The 24,956-nt window shown below is 39.3% G+C and overlaps 1 protein-coding gene across 6 annotated transcripts in view; it reads right to left on the minus strand.

Moving 5' to 3' along the window:
- The window catches only part of CCR3 (C-C motif chemokine receptor 3), a 91,351-nt gene extending 67,185 nt beyond the window's left edge, over positions 1 to 24,166 (minus strand). For 3 of the 6 annotated variants that reach the window (XM_017955501.3, XM_021934483.2, XM_017955496.3), the window contains exon 1: positions 23,845 to 24,136. The gene's annotated coding sequence lies outside the window, so the exon portion shown is untranslated. Of the gene's footprint in view, positions 1 to 11,877; positions 13,598 to 15,506; positions 16,296 to 23,844 lie in introns of those variants that run through there. The other 3 variants (XR_004182177.1, XR_004182176.1, XM_031663408.1) reach the window with 3 other exon arrangements.
- Positions 24,167 to 24,956: the final 790 nt, after the last annotated feature.

Raw genomic sequence — 24,956 nt, forward strand, 5'->3', positions numbered from 1 at the left:
GCACCCTGGGCCTGGTAGTTAAAGATCGACCCCTGACCTAACTGGTTGTTATCTATAGATTACAGACATCGTATAGAAATGCACTGTGAAAATCCCTATCTTGTTTTGTTCCAATCTAATTACTGGTGCTTGCAGTCCCCAGTCACGTACCCCCTGCTTGCTCAATCAATCACGACCCTCTCACATGCACCCCCTTAGAGTTGTGAGCCCTTAAAAGGGACAGGAATTGCTTACTCGAGGGGCTCGGCTCTTGAGTCAGAAGTCTTGCTGATGCACCCGGCCGGATAAACCCCTTCCTTCTTCATTTCGGTGTCTGAGGAGTTTTGTCTGAGGCTTGTCCTGCTACATGGTCACAGAAAGACACATCTCCAAGCAGACTGTCTTTCTGTAGTGGAAACTAATATTTAGAAACCAAGATTTGAGAGCTAGATGTGCTCATTGTTAGTGGAGTACTATTGTTTTTGGGTATTCTCCGTGGGCAGAGCTAGGAAAAATATGTATGTATGCATAAATACAGTAAAACACACACATACACACACAAGCATATCTATCTATCTAATCTATCACATGTAAAGCCATGCATTCACACCAATACCTTCAATGACAATCTTGCATAGCATTGTTCTTTCTAGTTTTCTACTTTTTTTTTTTTTTGACATGGAGTCTCACTCTGTTGTCCAGGCAGAAGTGCAATTGTGCCATCTCAGTTCACTACAACCTCCGCCTCCCGGATCAAGCAATTCTCCTGCCTCAGCCTCCCATGTAGCTGGGATTACAGGCACCTGCCACCATGCCTGGCTAATTTTTGTAGTTTTAATAGATATAGGGTTTCACCATCTTGGCCAGGTTGGTTTTGAACTCCTGACCTCATGATCCACCCTCCTTGGTCTCCCAAAGTGCTGGGATTACAGGCATGAGCCACCATGCCCGGCCTCTTCTATCTTTTCATAGTTGAAACTGGCTTCTCTTGCAACAAGAAACCTGGTTCTCATTGCTGTCAATGTATTCTTTTTACATAATCCTTTAGTGAGTAATCACAGTTCTTCTGAATAGGCCAGCCTAATGCCTAACTGCTGCCAATGATGACAGACTCTACACCAGTTGAGTACCCGTCAGTCCTTTGGCTCAGGCTCTAGCATATGAACTGCTCTACACAGTCTTGGCACCAGGGTGAGGATGAGACCTTTTACCTTCTTAAATTTTTCATTTCTTCCTTTTAAAAAAATCCACATATCCCCGATCTGCTTCCCACCCCAACATCATAGGCACAATTTAAAGATTTTATTGACCTTTTCAAAGAAACAGCTTTTGTTTCATTGATTTCTTTTCTGGTCTTTCTTATCTCTTTTCTTCTGCTTACTTTGGGTTCATTTGATTTTGTTTTATTTTGGTTTTGTCTAGTTTATTAAAGTAGAAGCAGCTATGATCATTTATTTAAACCTTTCTCCTTTTCCAGTATCAGCACCTAGAGCTATAAATGTTCCTCTAAAGACTGCTTTTGCTGCATTCAACAAACTTTCATATATTATCTTTTTATCTCATTCAGTTCAAAATAATTTTTAATATCCTTTTATATTTATTTGCCTATATGTTATTTAAAAGTTTGTCTGCTTCCAAAGATTTGTGGATTTTTCAGATATATTTGTTATTAATTTCTAATGTAATTCTGCTGTGACTTACATGATTTGAATAATTCTAAATGTACTGAGGTTCCTTTTATGGCTCAGAGAATGAGCTATATTAGTAAATGCTCTGTGTGTATGTAGTCTAGATTGGTTAATGTTCCATGAGCACTTGAAAAGACTATGTGTCTTGCATTATAATGTTTAATAAATGTCAATTGGGACAAGTTGGCCAATAGTGTTGCTCATATCTTCTATTCAATACTAATTTTTTGCCTCATTGTTATATCAGCTAGCTCAATAGAACAATAAGCTACCTTGTTAAAATATTTAATTATGATTATGGATTTGTTTGCATCTTCCTTTATTTCTGTCAGTTTTTTCTTCATATTTGTCCTAACTCTATTATATGAAAGACATATAAGACTGTTCTGTCTTCTCATTGACTCCTTTGTCATTAAGAAATATATCCCTTTATCCCTGGTAATAGTTCTTGTCTAGAAGTTTACTTTTTCCGATATTACTACCATTCTAACTTTTTAATGCTTATTCTTAGCATGGTACAGTTGTTCATCCTTTAATGATGAGAATATATTCTGAGAAATGCACTCTTAGATGATTTTGTCATTGTGTGAACATTATAGAGTATACTTACACAAACCTAGATGGTATACCCTACTACACACTTATGCTACATGGCATAGCCTATTGCTCCCAGACTACAACCTTGTATAGCATGTTACTGTGCTGAATACTGTAGCCAATTGTAAGACCATGGTAAGTATCTGTGTATCTAAACATAGAAAAGGTACATCTAAAATACAGTATAAAAGATTTTAAAAAGGTACACCTGCATAGGATACTTACCATGAATGGAGGTTGCAGGACGGAAGCTGCTCTGGATGAGTTACTGAGTGAGTGGTGAGTGAATGTGAAGGCCTAGGACATTATTGTACATTACTGTAGACTTTATAAACTGTACACTTAGGCTACACTGAATTTATAAAAAACAATTTCTCCAGTGGTAAATTAACCTTAGCTTACCACAACTTTACTTATAAACGTTTTAATTTTAAACTTTTTGACTCTTTTGTAATAACACTTAGCTTAAAACACGCATTGTACAGTTATACAAAAATGTTTTTTCTTTATATTCTTATTCTATAAGATTTTTTCTATTTTAAAAAAAATTTAACATTTTTATATTTTAAACTTTTTTGTCAAAAACCAAGACAAAAACACATACTTTAGTCTAGACCTACACATGATCAGGATCAGCATTATCACTGTCTTCCATCTCCACATCTTTTCCCACCGGAAGGCCTTCAGGGGCAATCACAGGCATGGAGCTGGAATAGCCTAGGATAACAATACCTTCATCTGGACTTCCTCCTGAAGGACCTGCCTGAGGCTGTTTTACAGTTAACTTTCTTTTTATAAGTAGAAGAAGTGCATCTTAAAATAACAATAAAAAGTTCAGTATACTGAATACATAAGCTAATAACATAGTCATTTATTATGATCAAGTATTATGTATTGTATATAATTGTATGTGCTCTATTTTTATATGGCTGAAGTGCAGTAAGTCTGTTTACACCAGCATCACCACAAACACGGGAGTAATGAGCTGTGCTATGATGTTACAACAGCTCTGATGTCACCAGGCAATAGGGATTTTTCAATTCCATTATAATCTCCTGGGACAACCTTGGGATAATCAATCCATCATTGACTGAAAGGTCGTTATGCAGAACATGACTGTATATCTTTTTCAGCACTTTTATTTTTAAATATACATTGTTTTTGTTTTTTAATTTAAAGGGAATCTCTCATAGAAAGCATGGGGCTTAATCTTCTTTCTTATCCAGTCTGGCAACCCCTTTCACTTGAATTATTTAGTCTATTAACATTTTATATAATGATTGATATTATTGAGTTTAAGTCTACTATGGTACACTTTGTTTCCTATTTGTCCTATTTGTATTTTGTTTTCTCTCTTTTTTTATTTTTTGATTATTTGAAAAATGTTTAATACTCTATTTCAGTCCCTCTATTGACTTTTTAAGCTATACCTCTTTATATTATTGTTTTAGTGATTTTCTGTAGGGATTTCAGTATGCATCCTTCATATATCACAGACTATTTAGGATTAAAATTGTGCCACTTCATATAAAATGTAAGAAACTCCTCTCATTCTCTCTATTGTTATCATGTATTTTACATTTACATATATAGAAAACCTCATAATACAATGATATTATTTTTATTTTAAACAAATTCATTTTTTAAAAATATCAAGACAAAAAATATAATCTTTTATATTTATCCAAGTTTCTATCTGGTGTCAATTTGCCTTAGTCTGAATAACTTCTTTTACTATATCTTGAGCATGGGTCTGTTGGCAAAGAATCTGGTAGTTTTCACTTATTTGAAAATGTCTTTATTTTACCCTCATTTTTGAAAGGTATTTTTCCAGAAACAGCATTCTGAATTGGCAATATTTTTTCTCAGTCCTTTAAATAAATCATTCTACTGTTATCTGTACATCATTATCTCTGATAAAAAGTTAGCAATTACTTGTATCATTGTTACCTCCTGTGAAACATGTTTTTTTTTTTCCTCTGGCTGCCTTTAATATTGTCCCTATCCCCCCGCCTTTTTTTTTTTTTTTTTTTTTTTTTTAGCATTTTTTGCTTTATTTGTGTCTATTATGCTTGGTGTTTATGAAACATTGAATTTTAGGTTGATTTTCCCCCAATTTGAGAAATTTGGGGTCATGATTTCTTCAAATACGTTTTTTCCCTGCTCAATTCTCTCTTTCTCTTCACCTTCATATATACCAGTTTTACAGTGGGCCCCCCTTAACTGCCGTTTTGCTTTCTGCAGTTTCAGTTATCCCTGGTCAACCACGGTCTAAGAATATTAAATTGAAAATTCCAGAAATAAGGAATTCATACATTTTAAATTATGCACCATTCTGAGTAGTATGATGAAATCTTACACTGTATTGCTTCATCCTGCCTGCACATGAATCACCCCTTTTCCCCACATACCTACACTTTATTTGTTACCTGCCCCTTAGTCATTTAGCTGTCTCAGTTATCAGGTTGACGCTTGTGGTATTGCAGTACATGTGTTCAAAGGACTCTTTTTTAACTTAGTAATGGCCCTAAGAGTAGTAATGCTGGCAATCTGGATATGTCAAAGAGGAACTTGAAAGTGCTTCCTTAAATGAAAAAGTGACCTTGGTGTTCCTTGACTGGTATTTGGCACTATTAGCAGTTTCAAGCATCCACTGAGAATTTCAGAACTTATCACCCACGGATAAGGGTACTTTACCTTTATTAGACTGCTTAATTTTGTTTCAAAACTCCTTTTAAAACTCATTTTTTACAGCAATTTATATTCATTTCTTGACCTTTCTTCTGTTGTCTCTACTATGTTGTTAAGACCCAAGACCCTCCAATTTATTTCAGATACTGTAATTAACAGTTCTAGAATTTCCATTTGGTTATTTTATATAGTTTCCATTTCTCTACTGAAATTCCACATCTGTTCATTCATTATGACGATTTAATTCTTTAAGTCCTTGATTATAATAGTTGATTTAAAGTCCCTAATTGCTAATTACAACTTCCCAGTCATCTTGGAGTCTGTTACCTTGGATTTTTTTTTAGAATTATGGCTATAATTGTTTTTATATCAATTACTTTTTATTGCATGTCAAGCATTACGGGTGATATGTTGCATGGAGTCTGGACTATTATCTTCCTTTAAAAAGTGCTGAGTGTCATTTTGTCAAGCTTGTAAAATCATTGGTACTTCCTTTTGGTCCCATCAGACTTAGTTTTATGTTTTGTTAGGATGTGTCTATTTCAGGTTTGGCTTTAGTTTTAGGGCTTGCCTTTGCTTGCCTTTACTCTAGGGCTGTGGTCTTCAACGACTACTGCATCACCTGGGAACTTACTAAAAATACAAACTTTCAGGCCCTACTTCAGAGTTACTGAATCAGAAATTCCAGGGATGAGACCCAGCAATCCATATTTTAACAAGAGGCAACCCTGGTACATGCTAATGTTAGAAAACCACTGCTGTAGATTCTTGGGTTCCAAGATAGCTGAATAGGAACGGCTCCAGGCTACAGCTCCCAGTGTGAGCAACATAGAAGATGGGTGATTTCTGCATTTCCAATTGAGGTACTGGGTTCATCTCACTGGGGCATGTCAGACAGTGGGTGCAGGACAGTGGATGCAGCCCAATGAGCGAGAGCTGAAGCAGGGCGAGGCATCGCCTCACCCAGGAAGTACAAGGAATAAGGGAATTCCCTTTCCCAGCCAAGGGAAACCATGACACACAGCACCTGGAAAATTGAGTCACTTCCACCATAATACTGCACTTTTCCAAGGGTCTTAGCAAACAGCACACCAGATTTTATCCCGCATCTGGCTCAGAGGGTCCCACACCCACGGGGCCTACCTCATTGCAAGCACAGCAGTCTGAGATCTAACTGCAAGATGACAGCAAGTCTGGGGGAGGGGCGCCCACCATTGCTGAGGCTTGAGGAGGTAAACAAAGAGGCCAGGAAGCTTGAACTGGGTGGAACCCACCACAGCCCAAGGAGGCCTGCCTGCCCCTGTAGACTCCACCTCTGGGGACAGGGCATAGCCAAACAAAAAGCAGCAGAAACCTCTGCAGATTTAAATGTCCCTGTCTGACAGCTTTGAAGAGAGGTAGTGGTTCTCTCAGCATGGAGTTTGAGATCTGAGAATGGACAGACTGCCTCAAGTGGGTCCCTGACCCCTGAGTAGCCTAACTGGGAGGCACCCCCACTAGGAGCAGACTGACACCTCACATGGCCAGGTACCCCTCTGAGACGAGGCTTCCAGAGGAACAATCAGGCAGCAACATTTGCTGTTCAGCAATATTCACTCTTATGCAGCCTCCGCTGCTGATACCGAGGCAAACAGGGTCTGGAGTGAACCTCCAGCAGACTCCAACAGACCTGCAGCTGAGGGTCCTGACTATTAGAAGGAAAACTAACAAACAGAAAGGACATCCACACCAAAACCCCATCTGTACATCACCATCATCAAAGACCAAAGGTAGATAAAACCACAAAGATGGGGAAAAAACAGAACAGAAAAGCTGAAAATTCTAAAAATCAGAGTGCCTGTCTCCCTCCAAAGGAACGCAGCTCTTCGCCAGCAATGGAACAAAGCTGGAAGGACAATGACTTTGACGAGTTGAGAGAAGAAGGCGTCAGAAGATCAAATTTCTCCAAGCTAAAGGAAGAAGTTAGAACCCATTGCAAAGAAGCTAAACACCTTGAAAAAAGATTAGATGAATGGCTAACTAGAATAACCAATGTAGAGAAGTCCTTAAATGACCTGATAGAGTTGAAAAACATGGCACAAGAACCGTGTGACAAATGCACAAGCTTCAGTAACCAATTCAATCAACTGGAAGAAAGGGTATCAGTAATTGAAGATCAAATGAATGAAATGAGTGAGAAGAGAAGTTTAGAGAAAAAAGAGTAAAAAGAAATGAACAAAGCCTCCAAGAAATATGGGACTCTGTGAAAACACCAAATCTATGTCTGATTGGTGCACCTGTAAGTAACGGGGAAAATGGAACCAAGTTGGAAAACACTCTGCAGGTTATCATCCAGGAGAACTTCCCCAACCTAGCAAGGCAGGCCAACATTCAAATTCAGGAAATACAGAGAACACCACAAAGATACTTCTCAAGAAGAGCAACTCCAAGACATATAATTGTCAGATTCACCAAAGTTGAAATGAAGGAAAAGATGTTAAGGGCAGCCAGAGAGAAAGGTAGGGTTACCCACAAAAGGAAGACCATCAGACTAACAGCAGATCTCTCAGCAGAAACTCTACAAGCCAGAAGAGAGTCAATATTCAACATTCTTAAAGAATATTCTTTAAGGGGGCCAATATTCAACATTCTTAAAGAAAAGAATTTTCAACCCAGAATTTCAAATCCAGCCAAACTAAGTTTCATAAGTGAAGAGAAATAAAATCCTTTACAGACAAGCAAATGCTAAGAGATTTTGTCACCACCAGGCCTGCCCTACAAGAGTGCCTGAAGGAAGCACTAAACATGGAAATAAACAACCAGTACAAGTCACTGCAAAAATATGCCAAAATGTAAAGACCATTGATGCTAGGAAGAAACTGCATCAACTAACAAGCAAAATAAACAGCTAACATCATAATGACAGGATCAAGTTCACACATAACAATATTAACCTTAAATATAAAGGGGCTAAATGCTCCAATTAAAAGACACTGACTGGCAAATTGGATAAAGAGTCAAGACCCATCAGTGTGCTGTGTTCAGGAGACCCATCTCACATGCAGAGACACACATAAGCTCAAAATAAAGGGATGGAAGAAGATCTACCAAGCAAATGGAAAACAAAAAAGGCAGGGGTTGCAATCCTAGTCTCTGATAAAACAGACTTTAAACCAACAAAGATCAAAAGAGACAAAGAAGGTCGTTACATAATGGTAAAGGGATCAATTCAACAAGAAGAGCTAACTATCCTAAATATATATGCACCCAATACAGGAGCACCCAGATTCATAAAGCAAGTCCTTAGACACTTAGAAAGAGACTTAGACTCCCACACAATAATAATGGGAGACTTTAACACTCCGCTGTCGACATTAGACAGACCAATGAGACAGAAAGTTTACAAGGATATCCAATAATTGAACTCAGCTCTGCACCAAGCAGACCTAATAGACATCTACAGAACTCCCCACCCCAAATCAACAGAATATACATTCTTCTCAGCACCACATCGCACTTATTCCAAAATTGACCACATAGTTGGAAGTAAAACACTCCTCAGTAAGTGTAAAAGAACAGAAATTATAACAAACTGTCTCTCAGACCACAGTGCAATCAAACTAGAACTCAGGATTAAGAAAATCACTCAAGACCACTCAACTACATGGAAACTGAACAACCTGCTCCTGAATGACTACTGGGTACATAACGAAATGAAGGCAGAAAGAAAGATGTTCTTTGAAACCAATGAGAACAAAGATACAACATACCAGAATCTCTGGGACACATTTAAAGCAGTGTGCAGAGGGAAATTTATAGCACTAAATGCCCACAAGAGAAAGCAGGAAAGATCTAAAACTGACACCCTAACATCACAATTAAAAGAACTAGAGAAGCAAGAGCAAACACATTCAAAAGCTAGCAGAAGGCAAGAAATAACTAAGATCAGAGCAGAACTGAAGGAGATAGAGACACAAAAAAACCCTTCAAAAAATCAATGAATGAATCCTGGTTTTTTGAAAAGATCAACAAAACTGATAGACCACTGGCAAGATTAATAAAGAAGAAAAGAGAGAATAATCAAATAGATACAATAAAAAATGATAAAGGGGATATCACCACCAATCCAACAGAAATACAAACTACCAACAGAGAATACTATAAACACCTCTATGCAAATAAACTAGAAAACCTAGAAGAAATGGATAAATTCCTGGACACATACACTCTCCCAAGACTAAACCAAGAAGAAGTTGAATCCCTGAATAGACCAATAACAGACTCAGAAATTGAGGCACTAATTAATAGCCTACCAACCAAAAAAAGTCCACAACCAGATGGATTCACAGCTGAATTCTACTAGAGGTACAAGGAGGAGCTGGTACCATTCCTTCTGAAACTATTCCAATCAATAGAAAAAGAGGGAATCCTCCATGACTCATTTTATGAGGCCAACATCATTGTGATACCAAAGCCTGGCAGAGACACAACAAAAAAAGAGAATTTTAGGCCAATATCCCCAATGAACATTGATGCAAAAATCCTCAATAACATACTGGCAAACCAAATCCAGCAGCACATCAAAAAACTTATCCACCATGATCAAGTGGGCTTCATCCCCATGATGCAAGGCTGGTTCAACATATGCAAATCAATAAACATAATCCATCATATAAACATAACCAAAGACAAAAGCCACATGATTATCTCAATAGATGCAGAAAAGACCTTTGACAAAATTCAACAGTCCTTCATGCTAAAATCTCTCAATAAATTGGGTATTGATGGAATGTATCTCAAAATAATAAGAGCTAGTTATGACAGACCCACAGCCAATATCATACTGAATGGGCAAACACTGGAAGCATTCCCCTTGAAAACTGGCATAAGACAGGGTTGCCCTCTCTCACCACTCCTATTCAACATAGTGTTGGAAGTTCTGGCCAGGGCAATCAGGCAGGAGAAAGAAATAAAGGGTATTCAATTAGGAAAAGAGGAAGTCAAATTACCCTTGTTTGCAGATGACATGATTGTATATTTAGAAAACCCCATTGTGTCAGTCCAAAATCTCCTTGGCTATTAAGCAACTTGTAGAATCTCAAAGGATACAGGCTCAATGTGTGTGCAAAATCACAAGCATTCTTATACACCAATAACAGACAAACAAAGGAGCCAAATCATGGTGAACTCCCTCACAATTGCTTCAAGAGATAAAATACAAAAGTCCCAACACAAGGGATGTGAAGGACCTCTTCAAGAACTACAAACCCTGCTCAGTGGGAAATAAAAGAGACACAAACAAATGGAAGAACATTTATGCTCATGGATAGGAAGAATCAATATTTAATGAAAATAAAATACATACTGCCAAGGGCAATTTATAGATTCAATACCATCCCATTAAGCTATGGCCATACACAGGGTGGAAAAAACACTTTAAAAGTTCATATGGAACAAAAAGGCCTGCATTGCTAAGACAATACAAGCCAAGAGAACAAAGCTGGAGGCATCATGCTACCTGACTTCAAACTATACAAGGCCACAGTAAGCAAAACAGCAGTACCAAAACAGAGATATAATAGACCAATGGAGAGACAGAGGCCTCAGAAATATTACCACATCTACAGCCATTTGATCTTTGACAAACCTGACAAAACAAAATGGGGAAAGGATTCCCTATTTAATAAATGGTTCTAGGAAACTGGCTATATGTGGAAAGTTGAAACTGGATTCCTTCCTTACACCTTATACAAAAAATTAATTCAAGATGGATTAGAAACTTAAACGTTAGACCTAAAACCATAAAATCCTGAAAACCTGCGTGTTAATACCATCAGGACATAGGCATGCGGTGAGGGACTTAATGTCCTAAAACACCAGCAATGGCAACAAAAGCCAAAATTAATAAAATTGGGATCTAATTAGAGCCTTCAAGAGCTTCTGCACAGCAAAGAAACTACCATCAAGTGAACAGGCAGCCTAGAATGGGAGAATATTTTGCAATCTACTCATCTAACAAGGGCTAATACCCAGAACCTACAAAGAACTCAAACAAATTCTGAGAAAAAACAAACAACTCATCAAAAGTGGGCAAAAGGATATTGAGCGAAGACTACTCAAAAGAAGACATTTATGCAGCCAACGGGCATGAAAAAATGCTCATCATCACTCACCATCAGAAATGCAAATCAGTACAATGAGATGCTATCTCATACCAGTTAGAATGGTGATCATTAAAAGTCAGGAAACAACAGGTGCTGGAGAGGATGTGGGAGAAATAGGAACCTTCTACACTGTTGAGTGGGGCTGTCAAGCTAGTTCAACCATTATGGAGAGACGGTGTGAAGGTGATTCCTCAGGATCTAGAACTAAATGCATTGACCTAGCCATCCCATTACTGAGTATATGCCCAAGAGGTTATAAATCATGCTGCCATAAAGACACATGCACTATATTTATTGGCACTGACTAAATAGCAAGACTTGGAACCAACCCAAATGTCCATCGGCCAGGGACGGATTAGAAAACATGGCACATATACACCATGGAATACTATGCAGCCATAAAAGGATGAGTTTGTGTCCTTTGTAGGGACATGGATACAGCTGGAAACCATCATTCTCAGCAAACTATCGCAAGAACAGAAAGCCAAACACCACATGTTCTCACTTATAAGTGGGAATTGAACAATGAGATCACTTGGACACAGGAAGGGGAACATCACACACCAGGGCTTGTTGTGGGGTGGTGGCAGGGGGAAGGGATAGCATTAGGAGATATACCTAATGTAAATGATGAGTTAATGGGTGCAGCACATCAACATGCACAGGTATACATATGTAACAAACTTGCATGTTGTGCACGTGTACCCTAGAACTTAAAGTATAATAATAATAATAATAATAAAAGAAAACCACTGCTGTAGGGCATAGCCTTTGCTCACAAGAGGTAGCAGAGTAGTCTATCCACCCTGGCTGGGGATCATCTCTCAGCATTGTGCAAATCCTGGTATCCCATTTTTCAGTTCTCAGCTCTTCAGCAGCCACACTCTTATGCCTCAAGGAGTCTCACTTTCCTCTAGTGCAATCCTTCCTTCAGCCAAGGACCCAACAGAAAATCCCTGTGGAGACTTCTGAGCCTCTTCTCTATAGAGCTGCCTTCTCTCCAGTCCTCTGCCCTGAAAACTGTGGGTGCTTCAGCAGCCCAGGTCTAATCTCTGCCTCCTCAGCTCAGTGAACCCTCTGCTCTGCCTGGGCTCCATCTCCCTGCACTATCACAGGAAACTGTTCCTTTTCTGAAGGATAAGAGTCCTCTATTTCCTGTTGCCCAATGCCTGAAAATAGTTGACTCATGCTTTGTCCAGTTTCGTAGTTGCTTACAGTGGAAAGGCAAATTTGACACCAGTTACTCTGTCATGACAAAAGCAGAAGTCCTATTCTAAGATTTTTTAATGTGTGTCATTTTCTTTTTAATGTGTCCTAAAATATAAGTATTGTTTTGTATGTGGTATTTTTAATTTAGGTAAATATATACATTTCTTACATAGTACCTGGCTTACCAGATCATCTATGTTGCTATTTAGAATATTCAACCCATTTCTTTCACCTGCTTCACAGTTCAACCATTGTGGAAGACAGATAGAGTATATCTTCCACGTTCTACTTACTGATTCTCCTAGGCATGGGAACCAAGATTGCCACCAGCTCTCCACTCTGGCAAATAAAATTGCAGCGTTCTTGTACAGAGTTGGACTGGAAATGCTAGATCACAGGGAGATGTAAATGAGTTCAATCTACGTAGCCACTAACTGTGCACAAAGGTTCCTCTCTCCTCATCTTTACCAACACTTGGCATTATGCTGCTCTCTAATCTTTGCTAGTTGAACAAGTAACGTGACTCTCATAGTTGCTTCATTTTGTTTTTTTCTGATTACTGATGGGTTTGAACATCTTTTTATAAGCTTTTGAGTTTCTCCTATAAATTACCTGTTCATGTCTTTGACCATTTTTTATTGGGTTTACTGCTTTTCCTTGTTGATTAGCAAGAGTTATTTATATACTCTGGATTTTAATTTTTTATTGCTTTAAGATATTGCAAATAATTTTCATCATTGTCTTATATGTATATTACTTTGTTTATGGTAACCTTCATTAAATAGAAATAGTTAATTTTGATGTAATAAAACTTAGATTTAAATTCATTAAATTTTGTCTTTTGGCTTATACTAGCTCAACGTAGTTTAAAGGCTCCTTTCTCACCCTTAAGAACAATTGTTTTTCTATTTTGTCCTATATTTTCTTCTATTACCGTAATAGTATTTCACTTCTTATTCAGGTCTTTATTCTGGTGTGTAACTATGGCAAGTTACTTCACTTCTCAGAGATTCATTGTCTCCATCATTGAATGGAGGTAATAGTAGCATCTCACCTAATGGGGTTGTCATGAGGATGAAATGTCTTAATGCATGTAAAGTGCTTAGAAGACTGCCTGGCACATAGTGCCATATAAGTGATTGCTATTATAATTAAAATAAATATATTTAAGTATAATGTTTAAGTAACAATGCAGTATGTGAAAATATAGCAAAAATCAAAAAAGTAATTCTAATAACTAAAGCTTGAGAAACACGAACCAGAAGAAATACATTTTGATTTTTCCAGAATGGAAGGACTCGGCATCAAGTCAATAAGAAATCCTGATGTCGGCTGATTTTACATTTCCTTCTCTTCACATTCATTTCTGCCCTTAATTAGCTACTTAAAATGATACACTAACCCCATTGATAAGTAACATCTTTTACCATGAAATTCTTGGGGACATTTTTGAAAAAAGAAAATTGATTTTTAATTCCACAGCTGTTGCTCTGTGCAGACCTATTCGGTACAATAAAATCCTAATGCTGTGTAAGAATCTGGGCTTGACAGGGTTATTCTTTTCTGAAGTTGCCCAATATTTATTTCTGGTCCTTTCATTTCCCATTCTCACTTTCTGTGGTAGGAGCTGAGGAAGAGTGAGAAGACTGAAACTTGGGTGGCATGAAAGGAATAAGGGTAGTGACTAAGAAGAGCCTCAGGCTTGTGTTCTGACCCCACTCCTGGGTGCTGCAACTCCTGGAAGCAGGCAGGGTGCTATCCAGGATGCTCCTGATCCCCTGCTATGCCTCCATAACTGGAGGCCTTGCCCATCTGCACTTCCTTACCTAGAGTTTCCATCCAGTTTTAGCCCTGCTCCACCCACCTGGAGCATCTCAGTGTCCCACTCTCATGAGTGAGTGGGATTGCTTGCCCTGTGCCAAGACTTGGAGATGACTTAAGGCACAGGGAACCTGCAAGCCAGGAACTGTGATGTTCTGAAGCTGCCAGCAGACCTTTTGGACACAACTAAATTATAGAAACCTCTAAGTGTGTTCCCCCAAGAGAACAAGAGGAAACAGAGTTCTGGGAGCCAAGCACTGGAAGGAGAAAAGGAGAATTTTCCTGTAAATTTTACTTATCCATTGATTTGTTTATTCATCCATTCAAATGTCACTCATCCACCCACTTTTTCACTCATCCCTTCATTTGGTACAAGCCCCTTGAATCAGACATCAGCGGTATGAAGGCCACTTGAAGAAGAACCATGCACTGAAGCTTTCCCTGTGCCATGGTGGGCAGGAGCCACCAGAGGAGTTGCTGGAATAAGGTCACGGCATTCCCTAGACTGTCAGGGACTCGCTGTTTGGCCCTGGACACACACCAGTGAATTTGTTTGAGCTTCTGCTCTCTCTTGTAGAGAATATCTGCTGTGTCTAACTTTACCCAGCTTTCAAGAATCTCCTCTTGACCAACAAAGGTTGGTTATGGCTTTTGTTTGAAAGTGTTGAACAAAAACATATGTGTTGGCTTTTAATTTAGCAAATATAAAATTCATTTGTAGAATAATCAGATGAGACAGTCTAAGTAAGTTTCAAAAAAAAAGTATTGTAATGGGGGAGAATTTTGCTTGTATGCTGACATACATTATACAGTCTGAACTATAAAGATTCTGTACCAAAATTTTAAAGTGTAATAAACTAAAGATTAAGAGAAAGATGCCAAAGTATCAACTCTCCTAACATATAAGGCAATTTTGAGAATCAATAAGAAAACTAATAATATTCCAATTATTTATTTGCTTATTTATTTATTTACTTATTTGAGACAGAGTCTCACTCCATTGCCCCAAGTTGGTGTGCAGTGGCATGATCTTGGCTCTCTGTAGCCTCTGCCTCCCGGGTTCACGTGATTCTCGTGTCTCAGCCTCCCAAGTAGCTGGGATTACAGGTGCGTGCCACCACACCCAGCTAATTTTTGTATTTTTAGTAGAGATGTGGTTTCGCCATGTTGGCCAGGCTGGTCTTGAATTCCTAACCTCAGGTAATCCACCCGCTTCTGTCTCCCACCTTGCTGGGATTACAGGCCAATTATTTATTTAAATAAACAAAGATACAAACAGTCATGGAATAAATGCAATACCCATTAATACTAATCATACTAGTAATAAAGCAAAATGCCAATTACAATGCAATATTTCTTTTGCCTGTTAAAAATAGTTAGGAGACTTTATTTTATTAATGGAAATACCCAATGCAGTTAAGAATGTGGCAAAATAGTCACTGCCATGTATTTTTGATTGGAATATAAATTAGTGCATTATTTCTGAAAAGTAATTTGATAATAGTTATCAAGATTGTTTAAGAAGTTCATTTGGTAATACTGCTTCTAGAAATCCATTTTAAGGAATATTGACAGATAATAGCAAAATGGAATACAGCTGGAAAATTCAATGACTGGAGGAAGATTAAATTTGATATTGGTAAATTTGGGATATGATTCAGATATAATAATTTTTGAAAGAATTTTTATTGACATGAGAATATACTCATAACATTGTCAAATTTAAAAACAGAAATATAGAATTCTTCTGGTCCACATTTTATAATATATGTGAAGAGCACAAAGACAGGAAAGAAATATATCCAAATCCACATGGGACTGTGTGTATCAGAAGCAATACGAGACAAGGCCATGGTTCTCAAACTGTAGGGACCACAGTGAGTTCACAGGGGTGCCATGGAATATTTCCAATTTTCAGGGGATATACATTGATAGCTGACCGTTCTTGGACACCTTGGGAATTATTCGATTGAGGAAGTTCACAGTTTGAACATTAGATTGCAGTATATTCCTTTCACAGTTGTCATATCTTTCCAACGCTGGGTTTTCAATGATTGCTTTGAGATAAAGTGGTGTGGGACAGAAAATGAGGGCAACAGCGTCCAACCCGATTCCAACGTTGGAGAAGTTGGGCCTTGTCCAACAGGCACATATCCCATTGGCACTGCTTATTTAAGAAGAAAATCAAATATTATTTTTTCTTTCAATGTATTTGTATTTTCTTTTCAAACAGCTATTACAAACATACCTACATCATTTGGAGCTAACCACTTAATTAATGGAACTTTTTGGTATTCCTTTTGGCCCAGGTGCACTAAGAAGAGAGTACTGAGAAATTAAGGGCATCACACACTGAGAAAGTTTGGGGACCCCTGAGCTGAGGGATTTATTTAGGAGTGAGATTATATGCAGGGTGGGAGCTGGCGGGGAAGTTCCTCTGTGCCGTCCCCTCTGCCTGCAGTGTTGAGTGGGAAGTCTCTTCAGGTCAGCCACTACAGCAGTCAGGAAGGAACGCCAGCTGAAGATGTGAGCAAGGATCAGATGGCACCTGTAAGGACAGGCCAGATCCCACACGGACAACTACCTGCCTTGAGGACAAACAGGAGGCTCCTCTGTCTCTCGCAGCATCCAGCCATTACCTCACTAGGAATCTGCAGAGGAAGCTGTTGCTTTCACCATGGAGGTTCACATGCGCCTGGCCCAGGACTTGTACTTCCAGAGGGGAGCATGGGAGCTGGAGTCCAGTGGGTCCAGGTACTGTCCTACCCCAAGGTGAGCCCACAGATAAGACTACAGTGTGCACAAGCCACCACAGGGCCCCGGAACCAACTGGCACATTCGCAGCGTTGCATTACAGCTGTTGCTCCATTCTCTTGTGAATCTCAGGTTAGGTATATAGATCCCCTGGCCTGTGCTAACCTGGAACCCTACTGACAGTGATTCTGGGAAATGTAGTTCCGGTTTAGACTGACATTGTATAAAGTCATCGCAAATTAGTGATGTTAATTTTCTTCTGTACGCTTTCAGTGCTATCTAACTGAAAAAAAATACATATATTTTTTAGAGCAGGGTGGTCTCACTCTGTTATCCAGGCTGGAGTGCAGTGGTGACCACAGTTCACTGCGGTCTTGAACTCCTGGACCCAAGAGTTCCTCCTCAGTAGCTGGGACCACAGGACCATGCCACCACACCCAGCTAATACTTTATTTTTATCCTTTGTAGAGACAGGATCTCGCTTTGTTTTCCAGGCTGTTCTTGAACTCCTGGTCTCAAGGGATCCTCCTGCCTTGGCCTCCCAAAGTGCTGGGATTACAGGCGTGAGCCACCGGGCCAGCCTATCCAACTTTTAAAATGACCACATCATAAGAAAAACTATTCTTTGTGAAAAGAAAGAAAGGAAGGGGAAAGGGAATGAAAGAGAAGAAGTCTAATGGGGGAAAGTTGGGGAAAGAGAGTGAGAAGGAGACAGAGAAAAGAAAAAGATGAGCAGGTGCTTCTTAGAAGAACGCAGTGGGATGAGCATTCCAGGGTGAGGGTGTAGCGTGAATGAAGACCAGAAGCGTGACTCTCTCTGGGACCTGCACAAAGTTTAGTATGACTTTCATCATGTGCAGGGGAGCAGGGGTGAGAAGGGGAGCATGGGGCAGTGAGTGGGCTGACTGAGACATGGGGCCAGAGCGGGAGGTCGTGATGAGACACTGAGCTTGAGTCTCCTCTTCATGAGGTGACTCCCAATCCACACTCTGAGCACAGGGTTTGAAAAACAGGTATTTGTAAGCCGGGAGTCCCTGTGTAAGTGCTTTAACATCTCTCTGAGCCTCACTTTTCATAGTAATAGAAAGGGGTAGTTTAAATAATGGTAATTATAATTATATTGAATAAAGGTCTTGCCAAGTAGTGACAGTTGCTCAAAACCCTCTTGTCCCCATATAACTCAGTGCCCTTTCTCCTCCAAATCCCCCATGGCTCACCACTCTCCCAGATCCCAGGCCTCTGCTGCTTCCCATTTGTAACAATGTGAATAAAGTTATGTGGGTTCCACAGAGCTACAAACAGGCATCTAATAACTACTTATTAAAAACATCTATTGGCCAGGCACTGTGGCTCATGCCTATAATCCCAGCATTTTGAGAGCCCAAGAGTTTGAGAAGAGCTTGGGCAACATGGCAAAACCCTGTCTCCACAAAAAATAGAAGAATGAGTCAGGCATGGTGGTGCACACCTGTAGTCCCAGCTACTCAGGAGGCTGAGATGGGAGGATTGCTTGAGCCCTGGAAGTCAAGGCTGCAGTGCACCATGATTACACCACTGCACTCCAGCGTGGGTGCCAGAGTTAGATCCTGCCTCCAAAAAAAAAAGCATCTGCTCCAAAGTGGCCCCCCAGTTTTATTTGCACTTCTTACAAGATTTCCTCGAAAGGAAGATCAGATATATTTATCTGAAACAGTGTCACACTCTAGTGATTTCTTTGCAGTACTCTCATGTACAAGACACCTTCAGGAAGCTGACACATTGTGGCCATTCACACTTGACTTCCATTGCCTGTCAAGACAACTATTTTGCTCCTCAGCATTTGCTTAATTCTATACTTGGTTCTTGAGAGGGAGAAAAAAAGGGGGTAAGTCACCGCTATAATTTACATTTTGTATATGTGTCTTTGCAAAATTGCAGAAGTTCAAGCTGCTTTATACTCTATTTGTCAAAACTTGATTTTCTTTATCATTAAAAGGAAGCAAGGCTGGTGGGGGAGTTGTCTGAAAGTAAATGTGATAGACATTACTAAATGTGACCACGGAAAGGCTTCAAGGATGTTGCCCACAGCTGTGTTCCTAAGGAGGGAGAACTAGAAACTCCCTAAAGATACAGCATTCATTTATAGCAGTGAATAAAATAGACTGTTTCTTCCTGCTTTTTGTTTCTTTTTTGCATCTTTTGTGTCTATTGGGGGTAAAAAGAGAGAAAAACAAGAAGCAAACAAAATAAAACAAAAACCCAGGAGACTGGTTAAATTGATTTAGTGATAAGCTAGAGCCAGCTTGTAGCAATTCATAAGAACCAATGGTATGACTTCTTCCCAACTCCATATGTTATGTCATGTAGTAGCTTTAAATTGAACACTTTTGAAATATTTACACAGGGAAATTGGCAAATACTACAAATCCGGGCTTTTTTTAAAGAGATGATTGTCAAACATTTACCAGGACCCCACCACTTACAGTACATTCATAAAATGAAATATTAAGCTGTTATCATATAAACTTATAGAAAAACATTTCATAATATAACTATGTGTATGCAAAAAAAATGACCTTGGACCCTCACCTCACACTGTGCACAAAAATTAACTCAAAACAAATCATAGACTTAAATGTAAGAGTTGAAACAATTAAACTTTTAGAAGTAAATATGGAAGTAAATCTTTAGGACTTTGGGCCAGACAGATTTCTTTTAAAAATGTGATTCATAAATGAAAAAAATTAATAAAATAGACCTCATCAAAATTGAAAACCTTTGCACTTCAAAAGATACTATTAAGAAAATGGAAGGACAGGAAAAACACTGGGAGAAAATATTTGCAAAACACATTTATGATAAAAAACTGGTACCAGAATTTAGAGAGTGCTTGTGCAACTCAATTGTAAAAAAACAAACAACTCAATCAAAAATGGACGCACGCTCTCACTTATAAGTGGAAGCTAAATAATAAAAACACATGGACACAAAGAGGGGAACAACAGACACCGGGGCCTACTTGAAGGTGGAGGGTGGGAAGAGGGAAAAGTTCAGAAAAAAATACTTATCAGGTACTATGCCTAGTACCTGGGTGAGGAAACAATCTGTACACCAAACCCCTGTGACACAAATTTACCTACATAACAAACCTGCACATGAACTCCAGAACCTAGAACAAAAGTTAAAAGAAAAAAAATAGCCACAAAGCCTCAATTACATGGTGGAGTAATTTTTTCTTTCTTTGAGGTATATTGCACAGCTTGGTGAATATAGTAAATAATAATATGTTGTACATTTCAAAATTGCTAAGAGAGTAAATTTCAAATATTTTTAACACAAAATATAAGTACTTGAGGTGATGGATATGTTAATTAGCTTGATTTGATTATTACACATTGTATTTATACGTTATAACAAAACTTTGTGTACAATAGTTTGTCAATTTACAATTACAAAATGAAAATAAAAATAATAAGCAAAAAATATTAACAGACATTTCACCAAAGAAGATACATGAAAGGTTATTAAAGTATGAAAAGATGCTCAACATCATTAGTCATTAGGGAAATGCAATTGCAAATTAAAGCCACAATGAGATGTCATTTCACACACACCAGAAGGGCTGTAATAAATAAGACACACAACAGCAAGTGTTAGGAAGAGTGTGGAGAAATTAAACCCTCATGCATTGCTGGTGGGGACAAACAATGGTATAGCTGCTTGGAAGACAATTTAGCATTTCCTCAAAAGGTTAAATATAGAGTGTTCATCTGACCTATCAATTCCATTTCTAGGGATATATCCAAGAGAAATGAAAACATGTTCATAAAAAAATTTGCACATGCTTACAACAGCATTATTCATTGACATGGTTTGGCTCCGTGTCCCCACCCAAATCTCATCGCAAATTGTAATCCTCACATGTGGAGGGAGGGACCTGGTGGGAGGTGATTGGATCATGAGGGTGGTTTCCCCCTGCAGTTCTCATGATAGTGAGTGAGTTCTCACAAGATCTGATGGGTTTAAAAGTGTTTGGCAGTTCCCACCTTGTACTCTCTTTGCCTGCCACCATGTAAGACTTGCCTTGGTTCCCCTCTTCCACCAGGATTGCAAGTTTCCTGAGGCCTCACCAGCCATGTGGTACTGTTAGTCAGTTAAATGTCTTTTGTTTATAAATTACCCAGTCTCAGGTGGTATCTTTATAGCAGCATGAGAACCAACTAACACATTAATAAAAGCCAAAAAGCAGAAACATAAATATCTATCAGATGGAAAATAAATAGACAAAATGTATACCCATGCAATGGAATGCTGTTGGGCAATAAAAAGGAGTGAATCGCTGACACATGCTGTGTGATGAGTGAACCTCAAAGCAAGTGCTGAGCAAAATAAGTAAGACACAAGAAACCACATGTTGTATGATTCCATTTATATGAAGCGTCCGAAAAGAATACATTTATAGAGGCAGAAAGCAGATCAATAGTTGACTGGAGCTGGGAACAGAGAATAACTGTAAATGGGTATTTATATGTTTCTTTCTTTTTCTTTTCTTTTTTTTTTTTTTTTGACACAGTCCTGCTCTGTCACCTAGGCTGGAGTGCGGTGGCACAACCTCAGCTTACTGCAACCTCTGCCTCCCAGGTTCAAGTGATCCTCCTGCCTCAGCCTCCCAAGTAGCTGGAATTACAGGTGCCCGCCACCACACTAGGTTAATTTTTGTATTTTTAGTAGAGATGGTGTTTCATCATGTTGGCCAGCCTGGTCTCAAACCCCTGACTTCAAATAATCCGCCTACCTTGGCCTCCCAAAGTGCTGGGATTACAGGCGTGAGCCACTGTGCCCAACCTACATGTTTCTTACTTTTAAGACTAAAGAGTTGTACCGAATGACATAAAACTCCATAAATTCTGTAGATAATCTCCAGTGCTCCTTGAAGTATTCAAACGCTATGAATTATGACTTCTGCTTGTGACCAAGATGAAGCAGCGTTGTTTCGTCCCAGGTCCCTTTTCTTACAACTTAAAAAAACCCTGAACATTACAAAGCATAGGAAGACTGAACAGTGGGGAGAAAGGTGACTTCCAAAGAACCTTGGGACTTGAGAAATGATGTGGCACTGAATTCTCTGGGTTTCCTTATTTCCTCCCATATATTCTGGACAGGAAGCTGCAGGAGCCTCCAATCTGAAACTGCCAATAGGCACAGATTTTTTAAAAACTATAAGGAAAGCCTCTTCCCCTTAACCAAAGCCTGGGAAAGGGGTGGCCAAACTAGAGAAAACCTTTGTGGCACTATGTGTGGTACTCCAGCCAAATACCAACAGCAAAATCTCACAACCTTCCCTCCTCTGCAGCATACACACACACACATAATTTCAACCCGGCCAAGCAGGAAGCTGCTTTCCATCCTGCCCAGCCCACATGTGTGGAAGTGGGCAGCAGTGCTTCTCTGATTACTCTGCTCGATGGTGCCAGTGTCAGCAGGGCCCACCGGGATGCTAACCTTCCATCCCCCATATGGCAGAAGCAGGCTGTGCTCCAATTCTTCCACTGGGTGGTGTTTAGAGGGGCTGAGCAGAGAGCTGATCTACCACATCTTGCTCTGTGGAAGCAGGCAGTGCCCTGAGATCCCCTGCCAGGACCAAGGTAGCCATGTTAGCAGGGTTCAGCAGTATCCTGAGCCTCCACCTTCACCCAGCATTAATGAGACTGAACAAAGCAATGCAAATTAGGTCTAGTAAGTGCTCCACTTTCCCCCCAGGCCTGGTCTCAGTAGGGCCCAATGGGGAACTAAACCTCCCCAACTACCCAGCAGCAAAGAGTCTGAACAAGATGGCATGAAGGAGAGCTGGTAGGCTGTCTTGTCTCCCCACCTCTTGATGTCAGTGGGGACCCAACCAGGAACTGATCCTCCACCCTGCCCAGCATAAACGAGACTGAATAAAACAGTGTGAGGTAGGGCTAGCCGCTTAACTTTCCATCTCCCCTACCAGTGTCAGGGAGTCCCTCCCCTACCCAGCAGGGAGCAGAGCTTACACCTCCGCTCAAGGGAGGCAGTGTCTGTTGGTGTCCCACTTTCACCCAGAGGTAGCAGCAAGACCCAAGGTATCAGGGAGACCCAATGGGGAGTTGAACTTCCACCCCACCCACCTTTAAAAAGGCAGTGTGAGTCAATCCTCTATTTTTGTCAGTGATGTTAGTGGGGCCTAGCTGGAAAATAAACACACACACTAATCTGCTCCTCACACTACACTTCAACAGAGGGACTACTTGCGAAATAATAATAATAATAAAAGAAAAAAGATAGTTAAACAGGACTTAAAATCTACTAAAATATATTTAAATGTTTAGATACAGTAAAAATCTCATTTGCCACAGCAAGAACCAGGAAAATCACAGCTTTAATAAGAAAACACAATCAACATATGCCAACACTGAGATGAATCAGATGTTAGAATTATCTGACAAAGATTTTATAGTAGCCATCATAAAAATGTTTCAACAAGAAATTAATGATCGCTTGAAATATTTTTAAACAAATGATTTCATCAGACATAGATCTTATCAAAATAATCAAATGAAAATTATATAACTGAAAACTAAAATAACTGAAATAAAAAATTTGCTGGATGGGCTTAATAGTAGAATGGAGGTGACAGAGGATAAAAATCAGTGAACTTGAGGAGAGATGAAAACACAATCTGAACAGAGAGAAAATAGACTGAAAAAAATGAACAGCGTCTCAGGAATCTATAGAATAACAAAAGGGATAGCATTCATATTATCAAAGTCCCAAAAGAAGAGGAGAAAAAGAATTGATATGAAAAAAGTGTTCAAAGAAATAATGGCTGAAAACTTCTCAAATCTGAAATAGGATATACCTAAATAAATCCATGCAAAGACACATAATACTTATATTCCTGAAAACTAAAAACAAACAAAAAAATCTTGAATGCATCCAAAGAGAAATGACACATTACTTACAGATAGATGAATATCAACATGAATGACAGCATATTTGATGTACGAATCCATGGAGACCAGAAGTAAATGGCACAATATTTTTCAAGGGCTGAAAGAAAATAAAGGTTAACTGTGAATTCTAAATCTTATGAAAATCTCCTTTATGAATAAAGAGAAAATAAAGACATTCCTCAACAAAGGAAAGTCAAGAGAATTTATTGCAAGTAAACCTACCTGTAAAAATAGCTAAAGAGGTTATCTAAACAGAAAGGAAATTATAATAGAAGACTTGGAACTTCAGAAAAAAAAATAAGAATGGAATTATTAAAAATAGGGGTAGGCCAGGTGCAGTGGCTCACACCTGTAATCCCAGCACTTTGGGAGGCCCAGGTGGGCTGATTACTTGAGGTCAGGAGTTTGAGATGTGCCTGGCCAACATGGTGAAACCTTATCTCTACTAAAAACATAAAAATTAGTTTGTTGTGGTGGTGGGTGCCTATAATCCCAGCTACTTGGGAGGCTGAGGCAGGAGAATGGCTTGAACCCAGGAGGTGGAGGTTGCAGTGAACTGAGATCACCTCACTGCACTCCAGCCTGGGTGACAGAGTGAGACTTTGTCTCAAAAAAAAAAAAAAAAAATATATATATATATACACACACACACACACACACACATATACATGGGTAAATATTGTAGACCTTCTTTTCATGAGCTTCTAAAATTACATTTGACAGTTGAAGCAAAAAGTTTAGCACCATCTGACGTAGTATTTAATGTACAGAGAGAAAATACTTAGGACAATTATTATTGAAAAGTGAGGAAGGGCTGGGCGGGCACGGTGGCTCATGCCTGTAATCCCCCCACTTTGGGAGGCTGAGGCAGGCGGATCATGAGGTCAGGAGATTGAGACCATCCTGGCTAACATGGTGAAACCCCGGCTCTACTAAAATAAAATTAAAAAAATACAAAAAATTAGCCAGCTGTGGTGGCGGGCACCTGTAGTCCCAGCTACTCGGGAGGCTGAGGCAGGAGAATGGTGTGAACCCAGGAGGCGAAGCTTTCAGTGAGCCAGATCAAGCCACTGCACTCCAGCCTGGGCGACAGAGCAAGAGTCCATCAAAAAAAAAAAAAA

Source organism: Papio anubis, chromosome 2 (assembly GCF_008728515.1).
Source record: "Papio anubis isolate 15944 chromosome 2, Panubis1.0, whole genome shotgun sequence".
NCBI classification, from domain to species: domain Eukaryota; kingdom Metazoa; phylum Chordata; class Mammalia; order Primates; family Cercopithecidae; genus Papio; species Papio anubis.